Raw genomic sequence first — 18124 nt, forward strand, 5'->3', positions numbered from 1 at the left:
TCTATTGGCGCCATTGTTGATGATCACAATTTACGTGCACCAAGTTTTTGGCGCCGTTGCCGGGGATTGTTTGAGTTTGGACAACTGACGGTTCATCTTGTTGCTCAGATTATGTAATTTTCTTTTCAAAAAGTTTTCAAAAATCTTTCAAAAAATTTTTATTTGTTTTCGTTTTTCCAAAAAGAAATTTTCGAAAAATCCAAAAAAATTAATAAAATCATAAAAACCAAAAATAATTTTGTGTTTCTTGTTTGAGTCTAGTGTCAATTTTTAAGTTTGGTGTCAATTGCATGTTTTTAAAATTTATGCATTTTTCGAAATTCATGCATGTGTTCTTCATGATCTTCAAGTTGTTCTTGATAAGTCTTCTTGTTTGATCTCCATATTTTCTTGTTTTGTGTCTTTTGTTGTTTTTCATATGTATTTTTGCATTCATAGTGTCTAAGCATTGAAAATTTCTAAGTTTGGTGTCTTGCATATTTTTCTTTTCTTGAAAATTTTCAAAAATAAGTCTTGATGTTCATCTTGATCTTCAAAGTGTTCTTGGTGTTCATCTTGACATTCATAGTGTTCTTGCATGCATCATGTATTTTGATTCATAATTTTCATGTTGTGGGTCATTTTTGTGTTTTTCTCTCTCTTAAAAAAATTCAAAAATAAAAAATATCTTTTCCTTATTTTACTCATAAATTTCGAAATCTTTGGGTTGACTTAGTCAAAAATTTTTAAAATTAGTTATTTCTTGTTAGTCAAGTCAAGATTTCATTTTTAAAAATCCTATCTTTCCAAAATCTTTTTCAAAAATCAAATCTTTTTATTATTTTTCGAAATTTTTCTCAGTTGAGTTTCAAAATCTTTTTCTTAATTTCATTTCAAAATTTCGAAAACTTTACTAACAATTAATGTGATTGATTCAAAAATTTGAAGTTTGTTACTTTCTTATTAAGAAAGGTTCAATCTTTAAATTCTAGAATCATATCTTTTAGTTTCTTGTTAGTCAAGTAATCAATTTTAATTTTAAAAATCAAATCTTTTCCAAAATATCTTTCTCAATCATATCTTTTCAAAATATCTTTCTCAAATCATATCTTTTTCAAAATCAATTTCAAAATCTTTTCTAACTTCTTATCTTTTCAAAATTGATTTTCAAAATCTTTTTCAACTAACTAATTGTTTCAAATTTTAATTTTAATTGTATTTCTTTTCTTAATTTTCGAAAATCACTAACTATTTTTTTCAAAAAACAATTTTTGAAATTCTCTCCCTCTCATTTTTTTCTATTTATTTATTTATTTACTAACACTTCTCTTCATCTTAAAATTTGAACCCTCTCTTCCCTTCTGTGTTCGAATTTTCCCTTCTTCTTCTATTATTTTCTTCTTCTACTTACATAAAGGAATCTCTCTACTGTGGTAAAGAGGATCCCTATTATTATTTTCTATTCCCTTCTTTTTCATATGAACAGGAGCAAGGACAAGAACATTCTTGTTGAAGCAGACCCTGAACTTGAAAGGACTCTAAAGAAGAAACTAAGATAAGCTAAAATACAACAATCCAGAGACAACCTTACAGAAATTTTCGAAAAAGAAGAGGAGATGGTAGCCGAAATTAATGACAACAACAATAATGCAAGGAGGATGCTTGGTGATTATATTACACCTATTTCCAATTTTTATGGAAGAAGCATCTCAATCCCTGCCATTGGAGCAAACAATTTTGAGCTGAAGCCTCAATTAGTTGCTCTAATATAACAGAACTGTAAGTTTCATGGACTCCCTATCAGTTTTTAACTAAATTCTTGTAGATATGTGATACTGTTAAGACTAATGGAGTAGATCCTGAAGTCTACAGGCTCATGCTTTTCCCATTTACTGTAAAAGACAGGGCTAGAACATGGTTGGACTCACAACCTAAAGATAGCCTGGACTCTTGGGATAAGCTGGTCACGGCCTTCTTGGCCAAGTTCTTTCCTCCTCAAAAGCTGAGCAAGCTTAGAGTGGATGTTCAGACCTTCAAGCAAAAAGATGGTGAATCCCTCTATGAAGCTTGAGAAAGATACAAGCAGTTGACCAAAAAGTGTCCTTTTGGCATGCTTTCAGAGTGGACCATTTTAGATATATTCTATGATGGTCTATCTGAGCTTTCTAAGATGTCACTGGACCATTCTGCAGGTGGATCCATTCACCTAAAGAAAATGCCTGCAGAAGCTCAAGAACTCATTGACATGGTTGTAAATAACCAATTCATGTACACCTCTGAGAGAAATCCTGTGAGTAATGGGACACCTTAGAAAAGGGGAGTTCTTAAAATTGATGCTCTGAATGCCATATTGGCTCAGAACAAAATGTTGACTTAGCAAGTCAACATGATTTCTCAGAGTCTAAATGGATGGCAAAATGCATCCAATAGTACTAAAGAGGCATCTTCTGAAGAAGACGCTTATGATCCTGAGAACCCTGCAATGGCAGAGGTGAATTATATGGGTGAACCCTATGGGAACACCTATAATTCCTCATGGAGAAATCATTTAAATTTCTTATGGAAGGATCAACAAAAGCCTCAATAAGGCTTTTAATAATGGTGGAAGAAACAGGCTTAGCAATAGCAAGCCTTTTCCATCATCTTCTCAGCAACAGACAGAGAATTCTGAGCAGAGCCCCTCTAGCTTAGCAAACATAGTCTCTGATCTATCTAAGGCCACTTTAAGTTTCATGAGTGAAACAAGGTCCTCAATTAGAAATTTGGAGGCACAAGTGGGTCAGCTGAGTAAGAAAATCACTGAAACTCCTCCTAGTACTCTCCCAAGCAATACAGAAGAGAATCCGAAAAGAGGGTGCAAGGCCATTGATATAATTAATATGGCCAAATGCATAAAGGAGGAGAAGGACGTAAATCCCAGTAAGGAAGACTTCCTGGGACGTCCTCTGAACAAAAAGGAGTTCCAAACTGAGGAACCTAAGGAATCTGAGGCTCACCTAGAGACCATAGAGATTCTATTGAACCTCCTTTTACCATTCATGAGCTTTGAGAACTATTCTTCCTCTGAAGAGGATGAAGATGTAACTGAAGAGCAAGTTGCTCAATATCTAGGAGCCATCATGAAGCTGAATGCCAATTTGTTTGGTAATGAGACTTGGGAAGGTGAATCTCTCTTGCTCATTAGTGTACTAGATACATGGGTTCAGCAAACTCTACCTCAAAAGAAACAAGATCCTGGTAAATTCTTAATACATTGTACCATAGGCACCATGACTTTTGAGAAGGCTCTGTGTGACTTGGGGTCAGGTATAAATCTTATGCCACTTTCTGGAATGGAAAAACTGGGGATCTTTGAGGTGCAAGCTGCAAGAATCTCATTAGAGATGGCAGACAAGTCAATAAAACAAGCTTATGGATTGGTAGAGAACATGTTAGTGAAGGTTAAAGGCCTTTACATCCCTACTGATTTCATAATCCTAGACACTGAAAAGGATGAGAATGAATCCATTATTCTTGAAAGACCCTTTCTAGCCACAGCAGGAGCTGTGATTGATGTTGACAGAGGAGAGCTAGTCCTTCAATTGAATGGGGACTACCTTGTGTTTAAAGCTCAAGGATCTTCCTCTACAGCCACAGAGAGGAAGCATGAAAATCTTCTCTCAATACAGAGTCAAACAAAGGCCACACAATCAAACTCTAAGTTTGGTGTTGGGAGGTCCCAACAATGCTCTGAACATCTGTGAAGCTCCATGAGAGCTCACTGTCAAGATATTGACATTAAATAAGCGCTTATTGGGAGGCAATCCAATTTTTATTTATCTATATTTCTATTGTTCTTTTATGTTTTATTAGGTTTATGATCATGTGAAGTCACAAAACAATTGCAAAAATTAAAAACAGAATCAAAAACATCAGAAGAAAAAGCACACCCTGGAGGAAGAGCTTACTAGCGTTTAAATGCCAGTAAGGAGCATCTGGCTGGCGTTTAACGCCAGAACAGAGCATGAAGTTGGCGTTGAACGCCAGAAACAAGCAGCAGTCTGGCGTTCAAATGCCAGGATTGCACCCTGAGGGAAGCTGGCGTTAAACGCCAAAAACAAAAAACCAAGCTGGCGTTTAATGCCAGAAACAAGCATAGAGCTGGCGTTTAACGCCAGAAACAAGCATAAAGGGCATTTTACATGCCTAAATGGTGCAGGGATGATAAATTCTTGACACCTCAGGATCTGTGGACCCCACAGGATCCCCACCTACCTCAACTCAATCTCTCTTCCTCATTACCTCCTCACCACTCACATCCATCCACTCTTCCCCATAAACCCCACCTACCTTCAAATTCAAAATCTCTTGCCCATCCAAACCCACCCTAAATGGCCGAATACACATCTCTCTCCCTCTCCTCCATATCTTCTTGTTCTTCATCTATTCTTTCTTCCTTTGCTCAAGAACGAGCAACATTCTAAGTTTGGTGTGGTAAAAGCATAGTTTTTTTTGTTTTTCCATAACCATTGATGGCACCTAAGGTCGGAGAAACCTCTAAAAAGAAGAAAGGGAAGACAAATGCTTCCATCTCCGAGTCATGAGAGATGGAGAGTTTCATCTCAAGGGTCCATAGCTCAGTAGTAGAGCATTTGACTGCACATCAAGAGAGCCCACTCATGGACCTCAACAAGAACATGAGGAATTCCCTTATCAAGAAATTCCTGAGATACCTCAGGGGATACATTTTTCTCCACACAATTATTGGGAGCAACTAAGGATAGGAGCACCAAAATCACTAGGGATCAAGCAACAAAGGCAAGGAAGAGACATAGAGGAGCTCAAAGACATTATTGGTCCTTCAAGAAGAAGGTGCCACCATCACTAAGGTGGACTCATTCCTTAACTTCATTGTTCTTATCTCTCTGTTTTTCGATTTTATGCTTTATGTTTGTCTATGTTTTGAGTCTTTACTACATGATCATCAGTGTTTAGTAACTATGTCTTAAGGCTATGAATAATTCCATGAATCCTTCACCTTTCTTAAATGAAAAATATTTTTAATACAAAAGAACAAGAAGTACATGAGTTTTGAATTTATCCTTGAAATTAGTTTAATTATATTAATGTGGTGACAATACTTTTTGTTTTCTAAATGAATGCTTGAACAGTGCATATTTTTGATCTTGTTGTTTATGAATGTTAAAATTGTTGGCTCTTGAAAGAATGATGAAAAAGAGAAATGTTATTGAGGATCTGAAAAATCATAAAATTGATTCTTGAAGTAAAAAAAATAGTGAAGAACAAAGCTTGCAAAAAAAAAATGGCAAAAAAAATAGAGAAAGAAAAAGGAAAAGCAAGCAGAAAAAGCAAATAGCCTTTAAAACCAAAATGCAAGGGTAAAAAGGATCCAAGGCTTTGAGCATCAATGGATAGGAGGGCCCAACGAAATAAAATCCAGGCCTAAGCGGCTAAATCAAGCTGTCCCTAACAATGTGCTTGTCGCATGCAGGTCCAAGTAAAAAGCTTGAGACTGAGTGGTTAAAGTCGTGATCCAAAGCAAAAAGAGTGTGCTTAAGAGCTCTGGACACCTCTAACTGGAGAATTTAGCAAAGCTGAGTCACAATCTGAAAAGGTTCACCCAGTCATGTGTCTGTGGCATTTATGTATCCGATGGTAATACTGGAAAAAAAAGTGCTTAGGGCCACGACCAAGACTCATAAAAGTAGTTGTGTTCAAGAATCAACATACTTAACTAGGAGAATCAATAACACTATCTGAACTCTGAGTTCCTATAGAAGCCAATCATTCTAAACTTCAAAGGATAAAGTGAGATGCCAAAACTGTTCAGAAGCAAAAAGCTACAAGTCCCGCTCATCTAATTAGAACTAATATTCATTGATAATTTGGGATTTATAGTATATTCTCTTCTTTTTATCCTATTTGATTTTCAGTTGCTTGGGGACAAGCAATAATTTAAGTTTGGTGTTGTGATGAGCAGATAATTTAGACGCTTTTTGGCATTGTTTTTAGGTAGTTTTTAGTAGGATCTAGCTACTTTTAGGGATGTTTTTATTAGTTTTTATGCAAAATTCACATTTATGGACTTTACTATGAGTTTGTGTGTTTTTCTGTGATTTCAAGTATTTTCTGGCTGAAATTGGGGAACCTGAGCAAAAATCTGATAGGAGGCTGACAAAGGACTGCTGATGTTGTTGGATTCTGACCTTCCTGCACTCGAAATGAATTTTCTGGAGCTACAGAACTCTAAATGATGCGCTCCCAACTGCGTTGGAAATTAGACATCCAGGGCTTTCCAGCAATATATAATGGTCCATACTTTATTCGAGTTTAGACGATGCAAACTGGTGTTCAATGCTAGTTCCATGCTGCATTCTGGAGTAAAACGCCAGAAACACGTCACAAACCAGAGTTAAACGCCAAACAGACGTTACAACTTGGTGTTTAACTCCAAGAGAAGCCTCTGCACGTGTAAAGCTCAAGCTCAGCCCAAGCACACACCAAAGTGGGCTCCGGAAGTGGATTTCTGCACTTAGACTTATTTCTGTAAACCCTAGCAGCTAGTCTAGTATAAATAGAACTTTTTACTATTGTATTTAGATCAGGGGGTCTTATCTTGGTATCTATCTTTGGACGTTTAGTTCTTAGACTTTGGGGGCTGGTCATTCGGCCATGCCTGGACCATCACTTATGTATTTTCAGCGGTGGAGTTTTTACACACCATAGATTAAGGTGTGGAGCTCTGCTATACCTCGAGAATTAATGCAATCACTACTATTTTCTATTCAATTCAGCTTATTCTTATTCTAAGATATTCATTCCAATTCAACATGATGAATGTGATGATCCGTGACACTCATCATCATTCTCACCTACGAACACGTGCCTGACAACCACTTCCGTTCTACCTTAGTTCGAGTGCGTATCTCTTGGATTCCTTAATCAGAATCTTCGTGGTATAAGCTAGAATCCATTGGCGGCCATTCTTGAGAATCTGGAAAGTCTAAACCTTGTCTGTGGTATTCCGAGTAGGATTCAGGGATTGAATAACTGTGACGAGCTTTAAACTCGCGATTGTTGGGCGTAGTGACCGACGCAAAAGAATCGCTGGATTCTATTATGACATGATCGAGAACCGACAGATGATTAGCCGTGCTGTGACAGAGCTTTGGACCATTTTCACTGAGAGGATGGGAAGTAGCCATTGACAACAGTGATGCCCTACATACAGCTTGCCATTGAAAGGAGTATGAAGGATTGGACGAAAGCAGTAGAAAAGCAGAGATTCAGAAGGAACACAGTATCTCCATACACTTATTTGAAATTTTCACCAATGATTTACATAAGTATCCCTATCTTTATTCTATGATTTATTTATCTTTATATTCGAAAACCATTATAACCATTTGAATCCGCCTAACTGAGATTTACAAGATGACCATAGCTTGCTTCATACCAACAATCTCCGTGGGATCGACCCTTACTCACGTAAGGTATTACTTGGACGACCCAGTGCACTTGCTGGTTAGTTGTGCGAAGTTGTGACAAAGTGTGATTCATGTTTGAGAGCTCCAAGTCTATTGGCGCCATTGTTGATGATCACAATTTACATGCACCAGTCGTGCCTTTGGGAGAATACCATGCTCTGGTATTTGGTGATAGATCTCTGTGATTGGGGCCGACAGGGGGTGTATAGTGGATTTAAAGTGCTCTTTTGAGGTATCTTTGGGCGGAGGGTTACTATGGGGTGCCGTGCTGCCGTTTATTGACTGCCACGACTTTGCTTACCTCTTTGTCATTTATGTATTCCTTGGTGACGCTCTGGATTTCATGCATGGTCTAGACCGATTTGGTTATGACGTGCTTACAGAAGTCTTCATTCATGATCCCATTGGTTAGATAGAGGTTGGCCATGGAATTCGTGGGCTTGTCTTGCCACTGAGTGATTCCGAGCAGGCTAATTGGGTGTTTTTCTTTTGCAATCCTAGTGGTGAACTATGCCATGAAATTCCTGGAGTGTCCTCAAAGCTGGTGATCGAGCCATTCGGGAGAGCGTTAAACCACTTGATCGCAGGGCTGGCCAGGGTCCCTGAAAAAGCCCTGCACTGGATCCCGTCGGTCGTTTCTTCCAGGTTCATCTTGGCCTCGAAGGCCGTTAGGTGTTCTTAGGGTTCTTTGGTGCTGTCATATTTCATATCAGTTGGTTTATCAAAACCCTTAGGTAACTTAGCATTCAGGATCTTCTCGGTAAACAAGGTGACTCCCATTATCACGTGCTCGCTCCTTGTTTGTTTAGAATCTTGATGGTGTTTTCTGTCTTCGTCGTCGTGATGGCGCTCTAGTTCCCAGGAGCCAGTGCATTTCCGGCATTTTTTGTGACACCGGTCAGGCGATCTTTTGTTCCTAGTTTCTCTCTTTGATTGGCTCCTTCACTTGACTTGCGTGTTCCAGCCGGTATCGCTCCTTATTCGCGACCCGACCCTCAAGGGTTTGTACTCTTTGGTAGAGCTCTTGGATTATCTGGATTGCTTTCTCTCCCAATCCGTCAGGCGTTCCGACCTTATTGAGGTGGTGGTCGTCTTTTGGCTGTTGCTTGTCGGGGTTTGGCTGGCAGTGCACAGTACTGGTTATCCTCCCGAGGGTCAGAGGGACATTGCTTCATGGTTCGGCCATTGGGTTATTTTGGTTTGATTCATGGTGATGGCTTGAAGATTGCTCCTCAAAGTTTTTCGTCATGCCGCCACGACTTGGCGATCTTCACAGACGACACGAAGTCTCTGGTATGGGTTGTGAGATGGATCGAGGATTCGCTGGTCAAGGTGGTGACGGGACTGGACTTTTGGAGCGGCGGGAGGTGGTACCTACAAAAACTCTCTGACGCTCATCAAGTCAGAATGAATCTAAAAGATATAGATAAAGATTAAGAATGTGTCCTACTTGAGGGAGCCCTTGGACCCCTTTATATAATATAGGGTAGTTATCTTATATTATTTTATTGACTAAGATAAGAGAGATATTTGATTTTGAATGTTGATTAAAAATTTGAGATTATCAGACTGATTTGGATCATGAAAAAAGTCTGGACTCGTGTAATCGAGTTTGGAGACTGCTCCGACAAGGGACCTGAGGCTCGGGTCCGGAGCAAAAGCTATGATATAAAATAATCAATATTAAGAAAATTATACCCTTATGATGAAATCTGATCTCTCCAATGGCCAAATAAAAATATAATAATGTAAGAATTGCACTATATATGTAAGTCATTATGTGAGTGGTGTATTATACGTGCTTGCTTTGTGAGAATTACCAACAGGAGGGGTCAAGATAAATTAATGAAAAGCTTTTCTTTTTTCTTTTGATTTTCTCAAATCCAGAGGCAATAGTAAGGCTTCTTTGAAAGTTTCAAACTTTGATGAATAATGATGAAATGTGCATGGACAGAAGAAAACCTGTGGGGGCACTTTTTGATGGGTTTCTTGGCAATGACAACTTGATTGCTTTGCTTTCTTCTACCCAAGATCCTCTTATGGTACGTGTGTTCTCCAATTAATCAACAAATTTACCTCAAAATGGGTGTGTGTTGTGAATGATATGTTTGAATCTATAAAAAGTCACTGAGAGTCTTAGGCCTTATCATGAGTGGGCGACAAAGTTTATGTGGCTATAACTTCAACTCCCTCTTTAATTTGCCACAACTCGTACCCAGTAAGTTAAGTAATATAATTAATTACCACAATTAAGCGACCAAAACTCAGCCACCAAGATTCAATATATTATATCAATAATCTTTGGAAGATAATAAAAAAATCAGTCCAATTAGTTAAAAATTAGGGAAAATTCCACTCCCCTCCACTATGACATGTTAAAATGACACTCCCCTTTCCTCTATTTTATAAATGTACATTCCCCTTCCTTCTAACTTTCAAAAACCTCCTCTTTAATCTATTTTAAACTTTTTGTGTTAACTAATGTTAACTTTATTTATTTTTAAGAAAAACATTATTTTTTTTAAAAAAATTCATTAGCAAAAATTTTATTTTTTATCATTAAATTTTGCTTATCAAAATATCCTTTAATAAATTATTCTTTTATTGATTAAATTATATTTTTAAAAAATTTAATAATTATATTATTTTTTTCTAAAATACCCTTCAATAATTTTTTTATTATTAAATTATAATTTTATCAAAAATTTTGTTAACAATTTTTTTTATATTTTACTATTAATTTTTTGATCTATATATATTATTTTAACATTAAATAAAAAATTTTAGTAAGATTATTTTTCAATATCAATATATATTAATTGTTATACATATTAACAATGATAAGATTTTTTTATTTAATGTTAAAATAATATATATTGATATCAAAAATTAATAGTAACTATAAAAATAATTATTAAAAAATTTTAGTAAAATCACAATTTAATAATTAAAAAATTATTGAAGGCTAGGTACCTTAGAAAAAATAATTTAATTATTAATTTTTTTGAAAATATTTTGGTAAAAATACAATTTAATCAATAAAAGAATAATTTATTAAAGGATATTTTGATAAGTAAAATTTAATGATAAAAAATCAAATTTTTGTTAATGGGTATGTTTCAAAAAATAATTTATTTTTCTTAAAAAATGGATAAAGTTAACATTAATTAACACAAAAAATTTAAAATGGATTAAAGAGGAGGTTTTTTAAAAGTTAGGAGGGAGGAGAATATACATTTATAAAATAGAAGGGAGGGAAGTGTCATTTTAGCATCTCGTAAGGGAGGGGAATGGAATTTTTTCTAAAAATTATATTATTTAACATTCATTAATTATCATTAGAATAATTGTATAATTTTAAATATAATAAATATGTAATTACAGATATTATATATATATAAAATTATAGATGTTATGTTATATAAGATAATTTTAAATATTATATTATGTTTAACGGGTGTTGCTAAGTTGTGTTTTTAAAGCATGTATATGTATCAATGTCTTACTAAAAGTTGTAAAAATATTTTTTTATATATTTTTGATGTATTAAATACATAAAAAATTTAAATTTTTTATTATTAAAAAATGTATTGTTAATTAGAGCTAAATTATTATAAAAAAATGTTAGAAAATAATTAGAATTCATTATTTTTGTCTATCAATTAATTATTAATATTTAAAAGTGTGGGTTAAAATATGTCTTTAGATTAAAACCAAAAGAATTGAAATGATGACTAAAAGTAATGAACAAAAATAATAAATTAAAATAATTATTTAGCATTTTTTATATTATACCGAATAATTCAGTTTTTGAAAACGCTAACAAAAATATTTTCACTTTTGATAACAAAAAATCTGCAAAATATTTTAAAACACAATAAAAATATTCTCAAAATATTTTAAAATTAACAAAAATATAACCAAAAAAATATTTTTTTTATAAGTGACATGTAATTTTTGTATTCAGCAAATCACTTATATACTTGATCTAAATAAAATTTTGTAAGAATATTTAGATAATTATTTAAAAAATACATAAAAAATCAAACCAAAATTCAATTTCTAAATTTTTTTAAATGTCTTAAAATTATTTTTGTCAATTGACAAAAAATCTAAAAAAAAAATTACTTAGTGTAAAATTAATAAATTTTAAAGATAGAATTATCTCATTATTTAAATTATACTTGTAAAAAGCTGCATCAAAATCCAATATTTAAGGTATTTTTTGATAATGTATTTAATGTTAGATATTTTTATTGTATTTTAAAATATTTTGAGAATATGTTTGCTGTTAATAAAAGTTGGATTTTTTTTTCTTTGCAGCATTTGCAAAAATTAGAGATGGTTTTGATAGTTAGCTCTTTTATATTATATTCGATGAATTTAATTAATTTCTATAAGCAAAAAAGTCTAAAGTAAGTGTTTTGAAATTATTTATTCTAAAAATTTAAATAAATTGATAGAGATATATGAAAGATTATATATTTTAGATATTTTTTCGCACAAGAGTTTTCATTTTGATGTGTGTGAATTTTACATAAGTCTTTTTTTTCTTTTATTTTTATTTGTTTTAGGCTTAAATTCTTTATTTTTTTTAACAATGAAAGAAGTATGACATTTTTTTTTATAGAAATTCTTATATGAAAAATTACTTATTCTAAAATCTTTAAATAATAGGTAAAAAATAGTTTAAAATTGTTGTTTACATATTAAAATTAATCATTATATATTTGTGTATAAATACATATATAATTTCACTCATTTTTAATTTATATTTTATATTTCAATATATATTCGATATTAGTAGCTTATTTTAGTAGATTATTTTGGTGTATACCTAATATAGTTAAATATAGCTTATAATACTTAATTATTTATCGATAAAAAATTATAAGTGTTAAGCTATTTTAAATAATATTTGATTCACTATATTAAATTTATTCAATATGATATTTTATTACATTTTTAATTTTCTTATTGATTAAAATATGTAGAAAATTACTTTGCAATATGATATAAGTTGATAGAAATTGTTCTCATATATTATATTACTAAAAAAAGTGTTATTTGTTCATTATGATCAATATTTTTTTAAAACATATATATATATATATATATATATATATATATATTGTAATTTTGTATACATTTTATTTCGCCTTCTCCATCTTTAAATTCAATTAAATAATGATTTAAATAAAGTAAATTATATCTAATTCTCTTTAAATTAAAATAAAAGATAAATTACTTCTTATAACATATTTAATATATAATTATTACATAAAATTAGTTGGCTTATCATAATAACTTTAACTTTTAGTTTAATTTAAATTTGGATTATTACCTAATCAATTAACTATGATATAATTTCTTTTTATAAATTATAAAAATTACTAGACATCAAAGTTTTTTAAAATTCTCTCTTGATAAATATTAGAGAGAGAAAAAAAATTATATATATATATATATATATATATATATATATATATATATATATATATAATATTACAGAAAAATTAAAGGGGTTAAAAAAAAGAAAAAGCAGATAATGGTGATTAACTTTCTTTTTATATATATAGGAGGTGTTTGGTGAATAAGTGAGTATGATAAGTGATTGATAAATATAAACATAAGAAAAAATTAGTTAATAATATTGATCGATAAATCATCTGATTTAGAGAGTGCAGTAATGCCTTTTCTTAGTTTTAAGATAAAATGATATTAATAAAATCTCTACTAGCTTTTAACCTAAAAAAGCACAAAAAATTTTATTTTTTGAAATTTTTTTATTGTGTGATTAAAATTACAAAATGTGAATTTTTAATAATTTTTATAAATTGCAAAAAAAAGTTATACCTTAGTTAATTAGCTAGTTATTAGATTTTCATAAGTTAGGTTAAATTAACGGCTAAAATTAACGGTGACAAATTAATCTATTTTATTTAATAATTATTAGACATATCACAAGAAAGTAACTTACTCTTTATTTTAAAGAGAGTTGAGTAGAATTCACCTTTAAATTATAAATATTAAATTACATGTGTATTGTTATATTATGTTCGAAATGTAGGTCATTGCATAGCCTTTTCACCCTATGAAACTGGAAACATAAGTCAGCTTTTTGTTGGAGGGAAGCATATGATGGGAGCTATGGCCTTTTACTTTGCATAGTGGAAAGAGGGTGATATGTTTGTTGATAGATAGCACATATATATATACCATTTGAGATTCACTTTCACCCCATTGCATGGAAAAAATTCAAAGCAAATGATTAGCTTTTTAAGAGGAAATACTACACTACTTACATTATTGAAAGGGGGTGGAGAAGGGGGCTATTCAAAGATTTATGGGTAGGATAGGTGAAATCTTAATGGTCCCGGTTTGGGTTTATAAGAGTAGGGTATGCTATAAATGTAAAAGTGCACTTATTCGATAGTGCACTTATTCATACAATAGACACTGACAATATTAATATTAATTCAAAATTCAACTCAAGTGAATTCAACTCAATTACAATAAGATAGAGTTATTAAAATTTTTGGTTTCAAACACCTTTTCGTTGTATTTCTTATACCTCACGAAGGAGGAGATGATGATGGTGAGTATAAACTTTAAACATTACTCTATTGTCCTTGCGGTTTCATAATAATAATAAAATATCATATGCATTATTTTTTGTGAACTAGTTTTATACGCCTTCTATTTTCGTTATTAAGAATGATCAATAAGAAGTGATAGATATAATATATATATATATATATATATATATATATATATATATATATATATATATATATATATATATATACTTTATACCATAAAAAAACGTATGAAAGAATTTTATATAAAAAATATTACAAAAATTATTTTTTTTAATCTCAATCTCCACTCTTTCTGTCTCTACATTACAAAATATTAGATATATAATTATTTATATATTTTTATCAAATTAAACAATTTAACCTTTTAAACAAATTGTTTATAATATATTATTGGAATTTTTATAAAAAAAATTAAAACTAAATCTTGATTATCCAATTCGTTAAAAAAAAAACCGATGGAGCATAATCATCCCATAATACGTGCTTGAAGTTCAAAAAACACTTTTGCACCAAATAATGTTTCTTACATACATAATTGTTTATTAGTAGTGTTAGGAAAAAAAATTAAAATTATTTTTTTTAGTTTAATATTTATAATTTTATATATATAATGAATTATATATTTATTATATCTATAATTATATAATTATTTTAATAATAATTAATAAATATTAAATAAAATAATTTTAAATTATTTAAATTAATTTTTTATTGTTTTCAGAACATTGTTGTTATTTATATGCTATTATCCAAGGATGTCACAATTCAAAGGCTACCGCCCCCTCTCTATATACATATACACGCACGCATATATTGTTTTTGTTGATTATCATGATATCTTTTAATTTGACAGATCAAGTATTAATTTGTTACAGATCTGAGTTATATTTAAAAATTTGTCGCTAACTAATAAATTGTTGTATATATAAAATGTGATTCAAATTTCCAACATTTATTTAAACGGACAGATAAACTTACCATTGCATATTTATTTAGGATTTGGAGGAAAAAATGAAGAGGGGGAGAATGGGCAAAAGGTAATGTATAGCTGAAAACTGCAAGAGTGTGGAGCCGAAGTAGGGTATTGGTTGGGCTGATTGGCAACACATAGTGATCTAGTGATGCCCCCTACAGTGCATACATTATACACCTCTCTTCCTTCTGACGGATAGATACATGTAACACTGTACATCGAGAAGACCCTTCACCAATTTTCAATTTAATTTTGACCACAAAATTCACTCTCTCTCTGAATCCGGTAATTAAGGTGCAGTCTTTCAATTTATGTGCTATGGTACGTAGTGCATTACATGTATCTATCTATGTATCAATAAATGCCACCAGAAACTGATGAGAAATAATCAATTACATCTTCTTACATGCTTGTACTTTTAACTAGCTAACAAATAATTAATCTGACTTTGTCTTCTTAACAATATAGCTTTCTTCCGGGTGAAATCATCATGTCCAAATTGGACTTCTGCAAATTAGGACTCTTATTTATTTCGTTTGGTGCACGTAATAACCACTCAATCTATCTCACTATATATATATTTTTTTGGGTCAGAAAATGTATCTCACTATATCTTGACTCATTTCTCATCACAGAAATCTAGTACAAGTTTAGTTTGTTAGGGTTTTGAAGCGTGTTTCTTCCACGGTTAAGATTCACTTTCAAGCTTTTTTTATTTTTGTTATTGGACTTCCAAAAATATTTTCAAACAATGTAAAGAATTAGAAAAAAAAGACATATTTTTTTATGTGGAGAGCATAAATATAAAGATTAAATTTGTGATTTTTAATTTTTTTTTAAATACACAAATTTGAGAATTAGATTTATATTTTTTGTTTTAAATATTTTTAAATATACAAATTTAGGCTATTTTTTTATATAGAAATTATTGTTGTATTATTTTTTGTTATGAAAAAGTGGTGTTTTAATTTATTATGAAGTTAATCACAAATCGGAGAGTCTGATTTATGTTATAAAAATTAAAAAAAAATTAAAGTTCACAAATCGGAAGGTTAGATCTGTGTATGTTCACAAATCCAAAGGTCGGTTTTGTATAAGTCCATTTAAAATCGGAGGGTCGATTTTGTACTTTTAAAATTTAAAAAAATTAAAGTTCACAAATCGGAGAGTTGATTTTGTGTTTTAAAAAAAGTTAAACTTCACAACTGAGAGAGTCAGATTTGTGATCTCCATATAAAAAAAAACACACCAAGTTTTACATATTGTTAAAAAACACTACTATGAATCCAATATCAAAATTAAAAAGCGACAATCTAACCCTCATCTATATTACAATGTTAAAAAAATTTAAATGTGCAAATCGAACTCTCTGATTTGCTTTATAATAGAAAAAAAAAATTATTTCAATACAAATCGGACCCTCCGATTTGTGCACTATGAAATCTGACCCTTTAAATTTCTCTACTTCTCCAAATCAAAGGGTTTAATTTGTTGCTTAACATTAAAAAAAAATTTAAATCCATATCAAAGGAAAATACACCAATTATTTACGGTAAATTACATACGATCTTCTTTTATATCTAAAAAAATTAGTCTTACTTTCAAGTCATTGAATTTTTTATTTTAGAAAAATATTAGTAGGGCTATTTCATTTTCGGTTTTAAGAAATAATATTTTAATTAGAATATTTTTTTAATGAATAAATGATCAAATTAACGTCTAAATTTTACTTGTAGGTCAAATTAGTCTCTCAAATTCACTCTCGTTCCTTCTTAGATTTTCATTAATAACGCCGTTACAAAACTACTAAGTTTGCTTCTGCCAATGCCCTGTATTTTGTCTCTTCCATGGAGAAGCTGTAAGAAATTGTGTTCTGCTTCTTACTCTTCTATGAGATTAAGACATGGTCAAGATAAAAGTAGTATGCAAGGTTGAGTACCTGTATTTGGACAGACAACGCAGTTAATTTATTGTGATACATAAATTCATAGATGTGCAAAAGAAGAGCCCTTGGATATGTGCAAATTTTAAGTACATCAATATTCTATGAGCAACTAGCAAATGAGTGCTTGTTAGACTATCAAGATATAAATCATCCACTTGTAACACCCTACCATTTATTGTCTTATGCTTAAGCCATAATTCAATTATGGTCTGGTACTACGACTCAAGGTTAAGATATAAATGCGTATATATAGAAAGGAATATTGTACTAGAAGCCTGTGAAAATATTTAAAACTCGAAGAAAAGACAATTTGTCGATCGCTCACACTCGATAATGTATATAGATAAGCACGTCGGAAGAAAAGTAGATAATTAAAAGCTCGAAGGAAGAATAAGAGTAAAGAGACATATATAAGTATATATAAGTATCAACTAGTCTCGGCCCGTGAAGATTAGGCCGGCTAGAGTTATAATAGTAAAACAATTGGATAGACATAACCTATCTCTCTAAAATACATCATAAGCCTCTAAAGGCAAGTCTTAAAAACAAATGCATAATAAAGTGTTTCCAAAAAAGAGGAGAATATAAAATCAAAGAGGAATAAAAGGTCTTCTTCGCTGTCCTTCCAGATAAACCTCCCGCTCACTGAGAAGCACTAGAACCTGCATCTGAAATGAAATAATTCCCGAAATAGGTGAGAACATCATCCCTTACGGGGTTCTCAGCAGGACAATAATTTCAAATAGAGGCTATGTAAAACTAAATGAACCCGTTAGGCAATCCTAATCTTTAATCACACAAAGTTCAAGCTTGGAGTTCTTACTAATCCGATCAAGGTAGATAAACTAAATCTCAACTATATTAGTGATCTTTAAATCTCAATATTCCCTTATACAAATCATCATCTCTCTTAATTTTTCATAGGTCCCCAACTCAATTAATAATTTATTATTAAGATTTAGTTTCAATATTACCAATTTATTCTCAGTTTTTTCTCAAACCTCAATCACCACATCTCATCAGTAACAACCCTCAGCGTCATCACTGCTAGTATAAGGGATCTTTCAGTTGTGCAAACACATACAAGACAATACAATGAATATACAAATAGAAATAACAACCAAATGGCATATAGATA

General features: G+C 31.3%; 1 non-coding gene across 1 annotated transcript; it reads right to left on the minus strand.

Annotated features, from left to right (window-relative positions):
• Nucleotides 1–1987: 1987 nt before the first annotated feature.
• On the minus strand, nt 1988–2091 carry LOC112766324 (small nucleolar RNA R71). The gene has a single exon (XR_003184259.1). It is a non-coding gene; the product is annotated as a small nucleolar RNA R71 (small nucleolar RNA).
• Between the last annotated feature and the right edge of the window lie 16033 nt (nt 2092–18124).

The sequence above is a fragment of the Arachis hypogaea genome, chromosome 2 (genome assembly GCF_003086295.3).
Source record: "Arachis hypogaea cultivar Tifrunner chromosome 2, arahy.Tifrunner.gnm2.J5K5, whole genome shotgun sequence".
Classification (NCBI taxonomy): Eukaryota; Viridiplantae; Streptophyta; class Magnoliopsida; order Fabales; family Fabaceae; genus Arachis; species Arachis hypogaea.